The following is a 17,416-nucleotide window of genomic DNA, read 5'->3' on the forward strand; positions in this document are numbered from 1 at the left end:
TTAAGATTTTATGCTATCTTTAGTATCATTACTCTCAATTATTTCCTCTTCATTTGTTTTGTATTATGGGTTTTTACCATGTTCCTTCATCTGCTGCATGTTTCTCTGTCTTTTCATTTTGTTTAATTTACTGTATTTGGGGTCTCCTTTCTGCAGGCTAGAGGTCATAGTTTCTCTTAATTGTGGAGTGTGGCCCCTATGGATGTGGTTGAATCAGTATCTTGGAAAGATTTCCTGATTAGGGGGAATTTGTGCCTGTTATATTGTGGATGGAGCTGGATCTTGTCTTTCTGAGGTGCAGTAATGTGTCCAGTAGTGTATTTTGGTATGTCTATGGGTTTGGTAGGGCTTTGGGCAGCTTCTCTGCTAATGTGTAGGTGGCTCAGCAGTAAAGAATATGCCTGCCAATACAGGAGATGTAGGTCTGATATTTGGGTAGGGAGAGTACCCTGGAAAAGGAAATGACAACCCACTCCAGTATTCTTGCCTGGGAAATCCCATAGACAGAGGAGCCTGACAGGCTACAATCTATGGGGTCACAGAAGAGTTGGACATAACTTAGTGACTAAACAGCAACAGCAGCAAAATTTTATAAACAGAAAAACCTGAAGAATCAACAACAAAAAAAGCAGTTGGAACTAATTAACATATTCAGTAAAATTGCAGGATATAAAATTAACACAAAGAAATTAGTGGCATTTCTATGCACTAACAAAGAAATATCTGGAAAGAAACAAAGAGTGCTATACCATTCACAATAACACCATAAACAGCAATATACTTAGGAATAAACTTAGTCAAGGAATTGAAAGAGCTGTACAATAAAACCTATAATAATTTGGTGAAAGAAATGGAAAAATACAATCATGTTGAAAGATATGCTTGTTCATGGATCAAAGTAATTAATATTAATATCAATTCCTGATTTCAAACTATATTGCAAATCCATAGTAATAAAACAGTATGATTTTGGCATAAAAATAGACACGTTGTAGTGTGTATAGAACTACAGAGCCCAGAAATTATCCATGCACACACATATGAGATCAACTAATATTTGAGAATGGAGCCAAGTTTACTCAATGAGAAAGAATAGTTTCCTCAATATATGGTTTCTGAAAAGTCTAGATAATCACATGAAGTGAAATTGATCCCTTATCTTATAACACTCAAGAAATTAACTTGAAATGGATTATGGGCTTAACTATAAGATGTGCTATCAAAAACTTACATAGGAAAACTTTGGGAATAAGCTCCTTGACATTTGTCTTGGCAATGATATTTTGGATATAACATCAAAAGCATTATTAACAAAAACAAAAATCAACACGTGAGACTACATCAAATCAAAAAGCTTCTGCAAATAAAGTAAATAATCACCAAGATGAAAAGGCAGCCTGCAGAATGGGAGAAAATATTTGCAAACTGTGTATTAGATGAGGGTCAATATAAAAATGCATGCAGAATACTCATACAACTCCATAACAACAACAACAAACCAAATCAACTTAAAAATACACAAACTGACCAGACAATATTCCAAAGAACATCTTCAAATGGTCAACAGATGCATCAAAAGATGCTTAACATTACTAATAGTCAAGGAAGTGCAAATCAAAACCAAAGATGAGATATCACCTTACACCTGTTAGAATGGTTATAATTAATAAAAAAGAGATAACATGTATTGACAAGGATGTACAGAGAAGGGAACCACTGGGAATATAAATTGGTTCAACCACTACAGAAAACAATATGAAGGTTCTTCAAAGAAAAATGCAGCTACTATATCACACAGCAATCCTACTTCTTAGTATATAACTAAAGGAAGAGAAACAGGTTACCAAAAAGACAACCACATTCAAATGTTTATTGCATTGTTACTCACAATAGCCAAGATATGAAAACGACCTATTCCCATTAATGGATGAATGGATACAAAGGATGTGGTACTTATTTATGTTGTTTTTGTTCAGTCGCCCAGTCATGTTTGACTCTTTGTGACCCCATGGACTGCAGCATGCCAGACCTCCATGTCCCTCACCATCTCCCAAAGCTTGCTCAAGTTCAGGTCCATTACATCGGTGATGCCATCCAGCATCAAGGACTTTTCCAATGAGTAAGCTGTTCGCATCAGATGACCAAAATACTGGAGTTTCAGCTTCAGCATCAGTTCTTCCAACGATTATTCAGGGTTGATTTCCCTTAAGATTGACTGGTTTTATCTCCTTGCTGTCCAACACAATGAAACATTATTCATCTATGAGAAAGAAGGGGTTCCTACTATAGTGATGATATTCATGGAACTGGAAGGGGGTATAATAAGTGAGATAAGTCAAAAAAAAAAGACAAATACTGTATAATACTACTTACATGTAAAATCTAAAAGAAAAAACTTATAAAAACAGAAAGTACAATAGTAATTACCAAGGGCTGGAGAGTGAGTGAATTGGGAGATGTTGGTCAAAGGGTACAAACTTACAATTAGAAGATAAATAAGTTCTGAAGATCTAATGAACAACACAGAATTTATAACCAACAATATGTTACTGACTCCAAGCTCACTCTGCTGGCCACAAGGCAGTTCAATAATTCAAGAGATGAGGTGATTCATTTTGATATTTGGCAAATCTAATACAGTTATGTAAAGTTTAAAAATAAAATAAAATTAAAAAAAAAAAAAAGTATGTAAAAAAAAAAAAAAAAAAAAAAAAAAGAGATGAGGTGTTGATGAGGCTTTTTCAAATGATGGTTTTCTTCAGATATATGCCCAGGAATGGGACTGGTGGTGAATCATATGGTAGCTGTCTTTTTAGTTTTTTTTTAAAGGAACCCCCATGTTGTTATCTATAGTGGCTGCAGCAGTTTACATTTCCAAAAACAGTGTAGGGGATTTCCCTTTTCTTCACATCCTCTCCAGCATTTGTTGTTTGTAGACTTTTTGATGACTGGAACTCTGACCTGTGTAAAGTGATACTTCATTGTAGTTTTGATTTGCATTTCTCTAATTGTTAATGATGTTCAGCATATTTTCACGTGAATTTTAATCATCGATATGTCTTCTTTGGAGAAATGTCTGTTTAGATCTTCATTTTTTATTTTGTTTTAATATTGAGCTGCATGAGCTGTTTGTATATTTTGGAGATTAATCCCTTGTTGGTGGTTCTGTTTGCAAATATTTTCTCCCATTTTGAGGCTTGTCTTTTCTTTTCTATATCTTTTTAAAAAATTTTAATTGAAGGATAATTGCTTTACAGTATTGCATTGGTTTCTACCAAGCATCAACATGAATCAGCCATAGGTTTACCCATGTCCTCTCTTACTTGAACATCATTCCCACCTCCCTCTCCATTCCACCCCTCCATGAAAACATACATTTTCATGTATAAAATAGATATCCAATGGAAATTTACTGTATGACTCAGGGAACTCAAATCGGGGCTCAATAATAACCTAGAGGACTGTCTTTTCATTTTGCATATGGTTTCCTTTGCTGTGCAAAAGCTTTTAAGTTTAATTAGGTCCCATTTTTTATTTTCATTATTTTAGGTGTATGAAAACAAAATCTTGCTGCAATTTATGTCAGAGTGTGTTCTGCCTATGTTTTCCTCTAAAAGTTTTATAGTATCCATTCTTGCATTTAGGTCTTTAATCCATTTTGAGTTTATTTTTGTGTACGGTGTTAGGCAGTATTCTAATTTCATTCTTTAACATGTAGTTGTGCAGTTTCTCCAGCACCACTTATTGAAGAGACTGTCTTTTCTCCTTTGTATATTCTTGCCTCCTTTGTCATAGATTCAGTGACCATAGGTGCATGGTTTTGCCTCTGAACTTTCTATCTATTTCTATTGATCTATATTTTTGTTTTTGTGTCAGTATGTGTCATACAGCATTTGGATTAGAGGGATCTTTAAGAGGGCCACAGACTTCCTAAAATATTTGGCAAAGTATAATTAATGTGTTTATTGGAATGACTGATGCTGAAGCTGAAACTCCAGTACTTTGGCCACCTCATGCGAAGAGTTGACTCATTGGAAAAGACCCTGATGCTGGGAGGGATTGGGGGCAGGAGGAGAAGGCAATGACAGAGAATGAGATGATTGGATGGCATCATTGACTCAATGGACATGAGTTTGGGTAAACTCTGGGAGTTGGTGATGGACAGGGAGGCCTGGCGTGCTGTAATTCATGGGGTTGCAAAGAGTCGGACATGACTGAGCGACTGAACTGAACTCAACTGAACTGAATTAATGTGTAGCTTTTTTAGCAGGAAAAACATTTCATTATCCTCAATAGGTTAAGAAACCTTGTTTTGGATTCTTTTTGGATTTTGATAGATCCTTGTTTCAGTTACTTGTGGCCAGAATATCAGGGTCCCATATCACATGGCATGACAATCTTATACAGAAATAACTGCCTAAGGTTACTTCTCGAGAAGGGGTCAGTGTAAGAAGCAAGCATGTAGAACTTCCTATGCTATACATCTGCTAAACAGATACTGTTGAATTCTCAAATTATAAATCTTCATCATCATCATCATCAACAACTAATATTTTTATTACTATTTATTATTTACCATGGAACAAAAACAATGACACCCTCTGAGACAGGCATTAACTGATTTTCATGGTATGTGTAAGGAAACTAAAGCTTGAAGAAGTTAAATAACTTACTCAGAGTCATATAGCTAAGGCATTAGTTGAGCTCAGATTTGAATGTATGCAGTTTCTGAGTTCAGATCTAGGCCTCTTACCTGTTAAGGTGTAGATGTCTACAATCCATGATCATTATAGGTATTGAAAACACTATTAATCAAAACATCAGCTCATTAAATTTAAACAAGGTCTGCTCAAGAACCTAAGGTGAAATACTTATCACCTTTTTACCCCCAGGACAGGTCTCTGGTGAAAGATAATCTAGTCGGTTCATTGGGAGAATACAGTATATTTTTGAAGATCTTAAAATGTGTGCATATTTTTTAAGTAAATATATTTCTAGGAATATTTTTGGGTAAATATTAAGAATGGTGACAAGACTTGGCTGTGGTGGCCCTTCTTAATTTTATATTTTAAATTATTATTTAAAAAATTGATACATTAAAATTTACTTTTTTTGGTGTGTGGTTCTACAAATCTTTCAATCACCTGCACAATCAAGATGCAAAAATTCTTTGAAAAAATTATTTTGTGTTGCCACTTTGTATTCGAGCCTTCAGTTCACTTCCAACCCATGGAAACCATTTCTGTAGTTATGTAAGTGAAATTTATAACATAAATGAAATTTTAAAACATTTTCCAGAATGTTATATAAATTATGAAATATGTAGTCATACTATACAATATGCTTTTGTTTATCATAATATATTTGAGATTAATCTACATTTCATATGTTTTATTGCTGTGTAGTGCCACATTTTATGAATGTACCAGTTTTTTTATCCATCATCACCAATTAAATTGCATTTGGATTGTTCAAGCTTTGATGATTACAAATAAAATTACCATAATAATCCACTGTACAGTTATTTTGTGAATATAAGTTTTCATTTCTCCTAGGTAAATGCATAAGAATAGAATTACTGAGTCATATGGTGAGAGTACATTTAATTTTATAAGAACAACTGTTTCTCCAAGTGGCTCTAGCAATTTGCATTCCAATCAGCTATGTATGTTAATTCCAGTTGCTCCTACTTCTCCTCAGCATATAATATTGCTGCTAAAAAAAAAAAAAAACTTTCACTATTTCTAGTAGCTGTATATTGCTGCCTCACCATGATTTTAATTGCATTTCTCTAATGAATAATAATACCAATATCTTGTTTTTAACAGTAAAGTAATTCATGTGTAAAACTGTAAGCTTTAACATTGACAGGTCTTTTGAAAAGTTTCATTGAGGTATAATTCAAACACAAAATACTGTGCATATTTCAAGTATACAATTTAATACATGTGCACCTGTGAATTTATAGATTTTTATCTTTTACCAAATTTAGTCAAACTTTGGAGATAACTTCTTCAAATTTTTTCTTACCATCTTTTTTCTCCCCTTCTGGGACTCCAGCAACCTAAATGTTATACCTTCTGATTTTATTGCATAGGCTTCTGAACCTCAGTTTGCTTTACATTTTTTTCTCTTTTCTGCAGATTGGATAATTTTTATTGACTCAATCCTCTATCATCTGTATAATGATATTGATCACATTCAATGATTCATTTTTAAAATTTTAATACATTTATATAATTGTAATTATACTGATAATTAGAATCTCTATCATAGTACATAATTATCATTTCTCTTTAATGATTAGAATAATTAAGTTCTAGTCTCTTAGAAAGTTTTGATTATTATATTAATACAGTACTGTTGTCTATATTCTCTATACTGTGAATTAGATCTCTAAGACTTGTTATGGAGAAGGCAATGGCACCCCACTCCAGTACTCTTGCCTGGAAAATCCCATGGATGGAGGAGCCTGGTAGGCTGCAGTCCATGGGGTCGCTAAGAGTCAGGCACGACTGAGCAACTTCACTTTCACTTTTCACTTTCATGCATTGGAGAAGGAAATGGCAACCTACTCCAGTGTTATTGCCTGGAGAATCCCAGGGACGGGGGAGCCTGGTGGGCTGCCGTCTATGGGATCGCACAGAGTCGGACACGACTGAAGCGACTTAGCAGCAGCAGCAGCAAGACTTGTTAGCTGCTTCCTTCAAGCTTGTACCCTTAAAAAACATCTGTCCTATACCCCCATTTCTTCTGGTTTTTTTTTTTTTGTGAGTTTGACTTTTTTTTTTTAGATTCTACATGTAAATAATATGACACAGTGTTGGCTTTCACTGTCTGAATTATCTGATTTAGTTTAACTCCCTCAAGGTCCATCCACATTGTTGCAAATGGCAGAATGTCCTTCTTTCTCATAGCTGAATATCATTCTATTCTATTCTCTCTGTGTCTCTCTACACACACATATATATGTGTGCATGTATACACATCTAAATATATTTTATATAGAATATTCTTATATATTATATCTTTACCTATCTACCTGTATAATCTTATATCTTTATCTGTTCACCCACTAATGGGAACCTAGGTTATTTCCAGATATTGGCTATGGTGAAAAATGGAACAGTAAACCTGGGAAAGAATATATCTCTTTAATATCCTATTTTCATTCCCCTCATGTATATACCCAGAAGTGGAATTGCAGGATCATATGACAGATATATCTTTACGTTTTTGAGGAACCTCCATATTATTTTCCATAGGAGCTGAGCCAACTTAAATTCCCACCAACATTTCAAAAAGGTTCCTTTTGTCCACATAATTACCAACACTTGTTAGATCTTGTCTTCCTGATAATAGCTATTCTAACAGGTGTGAGGTGACAGCTCAATGTGATTTTGACTAGCATTTCTCTGGTAATTGATAGTGAAAGTGTTAGTTCAGTGGTGCCCAACTCTTTGCAACCACAAGGACTATAGCCTGCCAGGCTCCTCTCTCCATTGGATTCTCCAGTCAAAAATACTGGAGTGGGTAGCCATTCCCTTCTCCAGGAGATTGCAGTGATGCTGAATACTTTTACATGCATTTGTTGGTCTTTTGGATGTCTTTGGAAAAATGTCTATTTACTCACTATGCTCATTTTATAATTATATTGTTTTTTGTTATTGAGTTGTAATAGTTCTTTATATTTTTTGGATATTAACCCCTTATCCAATATATAGTTTGCAAAATGTTCTCCCATTTTACCAGTTACACTTTCTTTGGTTAATAATTTATTTTTCTGTGCAGAAACTTTTAAGTTTTATATACCCCATTTGTTGATTTTTGCTTTTGTTGTCTGTGGTTTTGATGTTCATCCAAAAAATCATTACCAACATTTATGTTAAGGAGATTTTTCCCAGTGCTTTCCTATGGAAGTTTTTGGTATTATATATTAGATTGTCTTAATCCATTAAAGTTAACTTTTGTGATTGGTGTAAGTTAGGGGTCTAATTTCATTGTTCTGTATGTGTTACCTCAATTGAGTGTTCTTGGCTTCCTTGTATAATATTGTTGTTGTTCAGTCATGTCCAACTCTTTGTGACCCCATAGACTGCAGCATGCCAGACTTTCCTGTCCAACACTATCTCCCGAGATTTGATCAAACTCATGTCCATTGAGTCGATGATGCCATCCAAATATCTCATTCTCTGTCACCCACTTTTCCTCATGCCTTCAATCTTTTCAAACATCAAAGTCTTTTCCAATGATTTGACACTTCACATCAAGTGGCCAAATTATTGGAGTGTCAACTTCAACATCAGCCCCCCCAATGAATATTCAAGGTTGATTTCCTTTAAGATTGACTGGTTTGATCTTCTTACTGTGCAAGGGACTTGCAAACATCTTCACCACCACAGAAGAAAAGCATTAGTTCTTCAGCACTCAGCTTACTTTATGGTCCAAATCTCACATCTGTACATGACTACTGGAAAAATCATAGTTTTGACTATGTGAACCTTTGTCGACAAAGTGATGTCTCTGTTTTTTAATACACTGTGTAGGTTTGTCATAGCTTTCCTTCCAAGAAGCAGTTCACTTCAGTTCAGTTGCTCAGTTGTATCTTACTCGTTGTGACCCCATGGACTGCAGCACACCAGGCTTCCCTGTCCATCACCAACTCCCAGAGCTTGCTCAAACTCATGTCCACTGAGTCAGTCATGCCATCCAATCAACTCGTCCTCTGTCATTCCCTCCTCCTCCTGCCTTCAATCTTTCACAGCATCAGGGTCTTTTCAGTGAGTCAGTTCCTCACATTAGGTGGCCAAAGTATTAAAGCTTCAGCTTCAGCATCAGTCCTTTCAATGAATATTCAGGACTGATTTCCTTTAGGATTGATTGGTTTGATCTCCTTGCAGTCCAAGGGACTCTCAAGAGTCTTCTTCAACACCACAGTTCAAAAGCATCAATTCTTTGGTGCTCAGCTTTCTTTATGGTCCAACTCTCACATCCATACATGACTACTGAAAAATCATAGCTTTGACTAGATGGACATTTGTTAGCAAAGTAATGTCTCTACTTTTTAATATGCTGTCTAGGTTGGTCATAGCTTTTATTCCAAGGAGCAAGTGTCTTTTAACTTCATGACTGCAGTCACCATCTGCATTGATTTTGGAGCCCAAGAAAATAACTCTGTCACTGTTTCCACTGTTTCCCCATCTATTTGCCATGAAGTGATAGTACTGGATGTCATGATCTTCATTTTTTGAATGTTGAGTTTTAACCTAGCTTTTTCACTCTCCTCTTTCACTTTCATCAAGTGGCTCTTTAGTTCCTCTTTGCTTTCTGACATAAAGGTGGTGTCATCTGAATATCTGAGGTTACTTATATTTCTCCCAGCAATCTTAATTGCAGCTTGTGCTTCAACCTGGCATTTTGCATGATGTAGTTTGCATGTAAGGCTAAATAAGCAGCATGACAATATGCTGCTACTGCTGCTAAGTTGCTTCAGTCGTGTCCTACTTTGCAACCCCATGGATGGCAGCCCACCAGGCTCCCCCGTCCCTGGGATTCTCCAGGCAAGAACACTGGAGTGGGTTGCTATTTCCTTCTCCAATGCATGAAAGTGAAAAGTGAAAGTGAAGTCACTCAATCATGTCCAACTCTTTGCAACCCCATGGACTGCAGCCTACCAGGCTCCTGTGTTCATGTGATTTTCCAGGCAAGAGTACTGGAGTGGCTTGCCATTGCCTTTTCCAATATACAGCCTCTTTACTCTAAGAAGCAAGCATCTTTTAATTCATGGTGGCAGTCACCATCTACAGTGATTTTGGAGTTCAAGAAAATAGTCTGTAGCAGTTTCCATTTTTTCCCCATCTATTTGCCATGAAGTGATGGGACTGGATGCCATAATCTCAGTTTTTTGAATGTTGAGTGTTAAGCCAGCTTTTCACTCTCCTCTTTCACCTTTATCAAGAGGTTCTTTAGTTCCTCTTCACTTTCTGCCATTAGGTTGTTGTCATCTGCATATCTGAAGTTACTCATCCAGACAGTTTTGATTACAGCTTGTGATTCATCCAGCCCAGCATTTTACATGATGTACTTTGCATATACGTTAAATAAGTGGGTAATAACATAAAGTCTTGACGTACTCCTTTCCCCATTTTTAACCAGTCCACTGTTCCATGTCCAGTTCTAACTGCTGCTTCTTGACATGTATGCAAATTTCTTAGGAGGCAGGTAAGGTGGTCTGGTATTCCTATCTCTTTTCAGATTTTCCACAGTTTGTTGTGATCCACATAGTCAGAGACTTTTGTGTAGTCAATGAAGTGGAAGCAGATGTTTTTCTGGAGCTCTCTTGCTTTTTCTATAATCCAATAGATGTAGACAATTTGATATCTGTTTCCTCTGCTTTTCTTTTTTAAAATTAATTTACTTATTTTAATTTGAAGATAATTATTTGCAATGTTTTGGTGGATTTTGCCATACATTGACATGAATCCACCATGAATGCACATGTGCCCCTCCATCCTGAAATGCCCTCACACCTCCCTCTCTAACCTATCCCTCTGGATTATCCCAGAACCCCAGGTTTGAGTGCCCTGCTTCATGCATAGAACTTGCACTGGTCACCTATTTTACATATGGTAATATCTATGTTTCAGTGCTATTATCTAAAATCATCCCACCCTTATCATCTCTCACAGAGTCCCAAAGTCTGTTCTTTACAGCTGTGTCTCTTTTTGCCTTACATATAAGATCATAGTTACTGTCTTTCTAAATTCCATTTATATGTCTTAATATACTGTATTGGTGTTTCACTTTCTGACTTACTTCACTCTGTAAAATAGGCTCCAGTTTCATCCACCTCATTAGAACTGACTCAAATGCATTATTTTTTATAGATGTGTAATATTCCATTGTGTATATGTACCATGACTTCCTTATTCATTCATCTTTTGATGGACATCTAGGTTGCTTCCATGTGCTAGCTGTTGTAAACAGTGCTGCAACGAACACTGGGGTACTTGTGCCTCTTTCAGTTCTGGTTTCCTTAGTGTGTATGCCCAGCAGTGGGATTGTTGGATTGTATAGCAGTTCTATTTCCAGTTTTTAAGGAATTTCCACACTGCTCCCCATAGTGGCTGTACCAGTTTGCATTCCCTCAACAGTGTAAGAGGGTTCACTCTTCTCCACACCCTCTCCAGCATTTTCTGTTAGTAGATTTTGATGGCAGCTATTCTGACTGGCATGAGATTGTGGTTTTGATTTCCATTTCTCTAATAATGAGTGATGTTGAGCATTCTTTTCATGTGTTTATTAGCCATTTGTATGCCTTCTTTGGAGAAATGTCTATTCAGTTCTTTGGCCCACTTTTTGATTGGGTTGTTTGGTTTTCTGGTATTGAGCTGCATGAGTTGCTTGTATATTTTGGAGATTAATTCTTTGTCAGTTGCTTCATTTGCTATTATTTTCTCCCATTCTGAAGGCTGCCTTTTCACCTTGCTTATAGTTTCCTTTGTTGTGCAAAATATTTTAAACTTAATTAGGTCCCATTTGTTTATTTTTGTTTTTATTTCCATTACTCTGGGAGGTGGGTCATAGAGGATCTTGCTGTGATTTATGTCAGACAGTGTTCTATGTTTTTCTCTAAGAGTTTTATAGTTTCTGGTATTATGTTTAGATCTTTAATCCATTTTGAGTTTATTTTTGTGTATGGTGTCTGAAAGTGTTCTAGTTTCATTTTTTTACAGGTGGTTGACCAGTTTTCCCAGCACCACTTGTTAAAGAGATTGTCTTTTCTCCATTGTATACTTTTGCCTCCTTTGTCAAAGTGAGGTGTCCATAGGTGCTTGGTTTTATCTCTGGGCTTTCTATTTTGTTCCATTGATCTATATTTCTTTGTGCCAGTACCATACTGTCTTGATGACTGTAGCTTTGTAGTATAGTCTGAAGTTGATTCCTCCTGTTCCCATCTTCTTTCTCAAGATTGCTTTCACTATTCGAGGTTATTTGTGCTTGCATACAAATTGTGAAATTGTTTGTTCCAGTTTTGTGAAAAAATATCACTGGTAGCTCGATAAGGATTTCTTTGAATGTATAGATTGTTTTGGGTAGTATACTCATTTTCACTATATTGATTCTTCCAATCCAAGAACATGATATATTTCTTCATCTATTTGTGTTATCTTTGATTTATTTAATCAGTCTTTTATAGCTTTCTATATATAGATCTTTTGTTTCTATAGGTTAATTTATTCCTAAGTATTTCATTCTTTTCATTGCAATGGAGAATGAGACTGTTTCCTTAATTTCTCCCTTTTTTTTTCATTATTAGTGTACAGGAATGCAAGGGATTTCTGTGTATTAATTTTATATCCTGAAACTTTACTATATTCATTGATTAGCTCTAGAAATTTTTGGGTGGTATCTTTAGGGTTTTCAAAGTAGTGAATCATGTCATCTGCAAACAGTTCGAGTTTTACTTCTTTCCCAATCTGGATTCCTTGTATTTCTTTTTCTTCTCTAATGGCTGTGTCTAGGACTTCCAGAACTATGTTGAAAAGTACTGGTGAGAATGGGCAAATTTGTGTTGTTCTTGATTTTAGAGGAAATGCTTTCAATTTTTCACCATTGAGGTTAATGTTTGCTGTGGGTTTGTCATATATGACTTTTATTATGTTGAGGTATATTCCTTCTATGTCTGCTTTCTGGAGAGTTTTTATCATACATGGGTGTTGAAATTTGTCAAAGGCTTTTTCTGCATCTATTGAGATAATCATGGTTTTTATCTTTCAATTTGTTAATATGGTGTATCTAATTGCTTGATTTATAAATACTGAAGAATCCTCACTTCTTGGGAATAAACCCCATGTTACACTTCTATAAGAATTTGCCCATTTCTTCCAAGTTGACCATTTTATTGGTACACAATTGCTCATAGAGGTTTCTTATGATATTTTGTATTTCTGTGTTTGTTCTTGTGATTTCTCCATTTTCATTTATAATTTTATTAATTTGATTCTTCTCCCTTTTTTTTCTTTTGAGTCTGGCTAACGGTTTGTCTATAAGATAAAAAGATTTAAAAAAAGATTAAAAACTAGTTTTGTTGATTTTGTTACAGACTCCTTCATTTCTTTTTCATTTATTTTGCTCAGATTTTCATAATTTCTTTCCTTCTACTAACTTTGGGGTCCTTCTGTTCTTTTTTGCTAGTTAATTTAGGTGCAAAGTTAGGTTGTTTATTTTATGTTTCTCTTTTTTCTTGAGATAGGCTTGTGTTGCTATGAATCTCCCTCTTAGCACTGCTTTTAGTGAATCCCATAAATTTTGGGTTTTCGTGTTTTAATTTTCATTTGTTTCTATGCATATTTGATTTACTTTTTGATTTCTACCATGATCTGTTGGTTATTCAGAAGTGTGTTGTTTAGTCTACATATTTTTGTGTTTTTTATAGTTTTTTTTCCTTTAGTTGATATCTAATCTTACTTCATTGTGAGCATAAAAAATGCTTGAAATGATATCAATTTTTTTTGACACCCCACTCCAGTACTCTTGCCTAGAAAATCCCATGGATGGAGGAGCCTGGTGGGCTGCAGTCCATGGGGTCGCTAAGAGTCAGACATGACTGAGCGACTTCACTTTCACTTTTCACTTTCATGCATTGGAGAAGGAAATGGCAACCCACTCCAGTATTCTTGCCTGGAGAATCCCAGGGATGGGGGACCCTGGTAGGCTGCCATCTATGGGGTTGCACGGAGTCGGACATGACTGAAGTGACTTAGCAGCAAGGCTAAATTTACCAAGACTAAATGGGAAAGCATGTGATGTATCCTGGAGAATGTTGTGTGTGCAGTTGAGAAAAAGGTGAAATCCATTGTTTTTAGATGAAATGCCCTGTAGATGTCAGTTAGGTCTAACTGGTCCATTGTATCATTTAGAGCTTGTGTTTCCTTGCTAATTTTCTGTTTGGTTGATCTATCCATAGGTGACTGTGATATTAAAGTCTCCCACTATTACTGTGTTACTTTTAATTTCCCCTTTCATACTTGTTAGCATTTGCCTTATGCACTGGGGTGCTTTTATGTTGGGTGCATATATATTAATAATTGTTATATCTTCTTATTGGAGTCATCCCTTGATCATTATGTAGTGTTCTGCTTTGTCTCTTATCATGGTCTTTATTTCAAAGTCTATATTCTCTGATATAAATATTGCAACTCCTGCTTTCTTTTAGTCTCCATTTGCATGAAATAACTTTTTCCAGCCTGTCACTTTCAGTCTGTATATGTCCCTAGATTTGAGTTGAGTCTCTTGTATACGGCATATATAGGGTTCTTGTTTTTGTATCCATTTGGCCAGTCTTTGTCTTTTGATTGGAACATTTAACTCATTTATATTTAAAGTAATTATTGATAAGTATGATCCCATTGCAATTTACTTTGTTGTTTTGAGTTCTTTTTTATAAACCTTTTCTGGGTTTCCTGTCTAAAGAAGATCCTTTAGCATTTGTCGAAGAGCTGGTTTAATGGTGCTGAATTCTCTCAACTTTTGCTTGTCTGTAAAGCTTTTGATTTCTCCTTCATATTTGAATGACATCCTTGCTGGGTACAGTAATCTGGGTTGTAGGTTTTTCTCTTTCATCACTTTAAGTATGTCCTGCCATTTCCTTCTGGCTTGAAGAGTTTCTATTGAAAGATCAGCTGTTATTCTTATGGGGATCCCCTTGTGTGTTATTTGTTTCTTTTCCCTTGCTGATTTTAATATTTGTATTTTGTGTTTAATTTTTGTTAGTTTGATTAATATGTGTCTTGGCATGTTTGGCCTTAGGTTCATCCTGTTTGGGACTCTCTGGATTTCTTGGACTTGGGTGCCTATTTCTTTCCCCATATTAGGGAAGTTTTCAACTATTATCTCCTCAAGTATTTTTTCATGCCCTTTCTTTTGGTTTTATTCTTCTGGGACACCTGTGGTTCAAATGCTGCAGCATTTAACATTGTCTCAGAGGTCTCTGAGTTTGTCCTCATTTCTTTTTATTCTTTTTTCCCCTATGCTTCATTTATTTCCACCATTCTATCTTCCACCTCACTTATCCTCTCTTCTGTCTCAGTTATTCTACTGTTGGTTCCCTCCAGAGTGTTACTAATCTCAGTTATTTCATTGCTCTTTATTGATTAACTTTATTTCTTCTAGGTTTTCATCAATATTTCTTTCATCTTCTCAATCCTTGTCTCTAGTCTATTTATCTGTATCTCCATTTTATTTCAAGATTTTGGATCATTTTTACTATCATTATTCTGGATGCTTTTTCAGGTAGGCTCCCTATCTCCTCCTCTTTTATTTGATATAGTGGATTTTTATCATGTTCATTCACCTGCTGGATATTTCTCTGTCTTTTAATCTTGTTTATATTGCTGTGTTTGGGGTGCCCTTTCCACAGGCTTGAAGTTCATGGTTCCTCTTAATTGTGGAATCTGCTATCTATGGGTGGGGTTGGACCAGTGGCTTGTTAAGGTTTCCTGTCTGGAGGAACTTATGTCTGTTCTGGTGGGTGGAGCTGGATCTTTTCTCTCTGGAATGCAATGAAGTGTCCAGTAGTAAGTTTAATATGGCTTTGGGCAGCCCGCCTTTTAATGTTCAGGGTTGCATTTCCATTTTGCTAGAGAATTAGCATGGTGTGTCTTGCACTGGAACTTGTTGGCTCTTGGGTGGAGCTTGGTTTCAGTGTAGCTATGGAGACTTTTGAATGGGCTCTTGTCTATTAATATTCCCTGGAGTCAGGAATTCTCTGATGTTCTAAAGTTCTGGAGATGAGCCTCTTGGCTTTCTGTCCTTCTCTTACTTGAGTAGCCTCAAGACTTATCCATCCATACAGCACAGAAGATAAAATCCCTAGGTTAATGGTGAAACAACTCTCCACAGCCAGGAATAACTATAGAGATTTACAGAGTTATACAGAGAAGAGAAGAGGGAGGAGTGTGATAGAGGTGACCAGAAGGAGAAAAGGTAGAGTCAAAAGGGGAGAGAGAAATCAAGCCAGTTATCAAATTCCTAAGTGAAAATGGATACTGAAGATTAGATTGTTTAAGGTACAAAATTGATAACAAATATCAAAAAGCAACGATTAAAAACCTAGAATAGAATTTTGACTCTCAAAAATACAATATAAAAAATACAAAACAAAACTGGTCACAATTTTTTAAAAAATCTATAGAATTTGTTTTTAAAATAGCTTTTTAAAAAGAAAGGTAATAGTAGGCAATAAAAAAGAAAATTAAAGGAGTAATAAAGTACTAAAATTTTTAAAAAATTAAGAAGTGATAATAGTAAAAACATATTTAGGAACTTCTCTGGAGCTGTTGTGGGCAGTGTATGGTCAGTTCATTGACAAATAGTCCCTTGTTCTGACTCGTACTTGTTCTCAAGGTCTATAGGTGCCCCTCAAATGCACAGTTTCAGCGTTAACTGCAAGATTTTAATCTATTTCGCCTGTCACTTCTGGGATGGTTTCCCCTTCTTTGCTTATCTTGGCTTCCTCTGTTTGCAAGTTTCTTCAGTGTCTAATTTTTGCCCTGACACAATAGAGCAAAGGTGGCCACTTATTTAGGCTCAATTGTTCAGTTTTGTTGTGGAGGGGGAGGAACACTGAAAATAAATGTTGCTGGCATATGTGGGGAGTGCTCACAGTGGATGGACCACACTCGGTTTGCCACAGCCCAAGGTGGCATGTACTTCCCAGGTCCACACAGTTCAGTCTCCAGAATGCTCTGCAAGAGCACTGTCCCAAGTAAGGCCTGTGTTTTGCGCACGTCCCAGGTCTAAGTCACTCAGGTTCTCGAGTGCTCTGCAAGGGCACAGACGCAGATGGGCTGTGCATTTTGTGACCTTCCCAGGTCCAAGATGCTCAAGTGACCGGGTGCTTGGTGAGCACACTGTCCCAGGTGGGTCATTTGTCTTATGCACCTCCCTGATCCCAGACGCTCAGTTTCCTGGGTGTGCCCTGAGGGCACAGTACCAGGTGTGCTGTGTGCCCCTCTGGGGAGCTGATCTCAGGCTCTGACACTCCTGGCAGATGTGAACAGTCCAGGATCCCAGGAAGACATGGTTAGCAACTGGCAGCCTGCTCACAGTTTAGTGGAAGATGTTGTCTCTGGGGCTGAGATTGGAGCAGTTCCTTGCCTTCCATTTCTGGCTGTCACACACATGCCTCTCTGCCTGTGGTGAGGGAGAGTGATAAATGGCAGCTGGTTTTCTCTCCTTTGGTATTTGCTAGGGCACAATCCTTTATTCTATGAGCATGCCAAGGGACACCATGGAGTGTTAGAGCCTTTCGTGGGAAAGGTCCGTTTTTTTTTTTTTTTTTTTAATCATCTCTTTGGTGATCCCATGGTTTGGGTTCTTATGTCAAATTAGACCCCTCAGATTGTTCTCATGG

Source organism: Bubalus kerabau, chromosome X (genome assembly GCF_029407905.1).
Source record: "Bubalus kerabau isolate K-KA32 ecotype Philippines breed swamp buffalo chromosome X, PCC_UOA_SB_1v2, whole genome shotgun sequence".
NCBI lineage: Eukaryota > Metazoa > Chordata > Mammalia > Artiodactyla > Bovidae > Bubalus > Bubalus kerabau.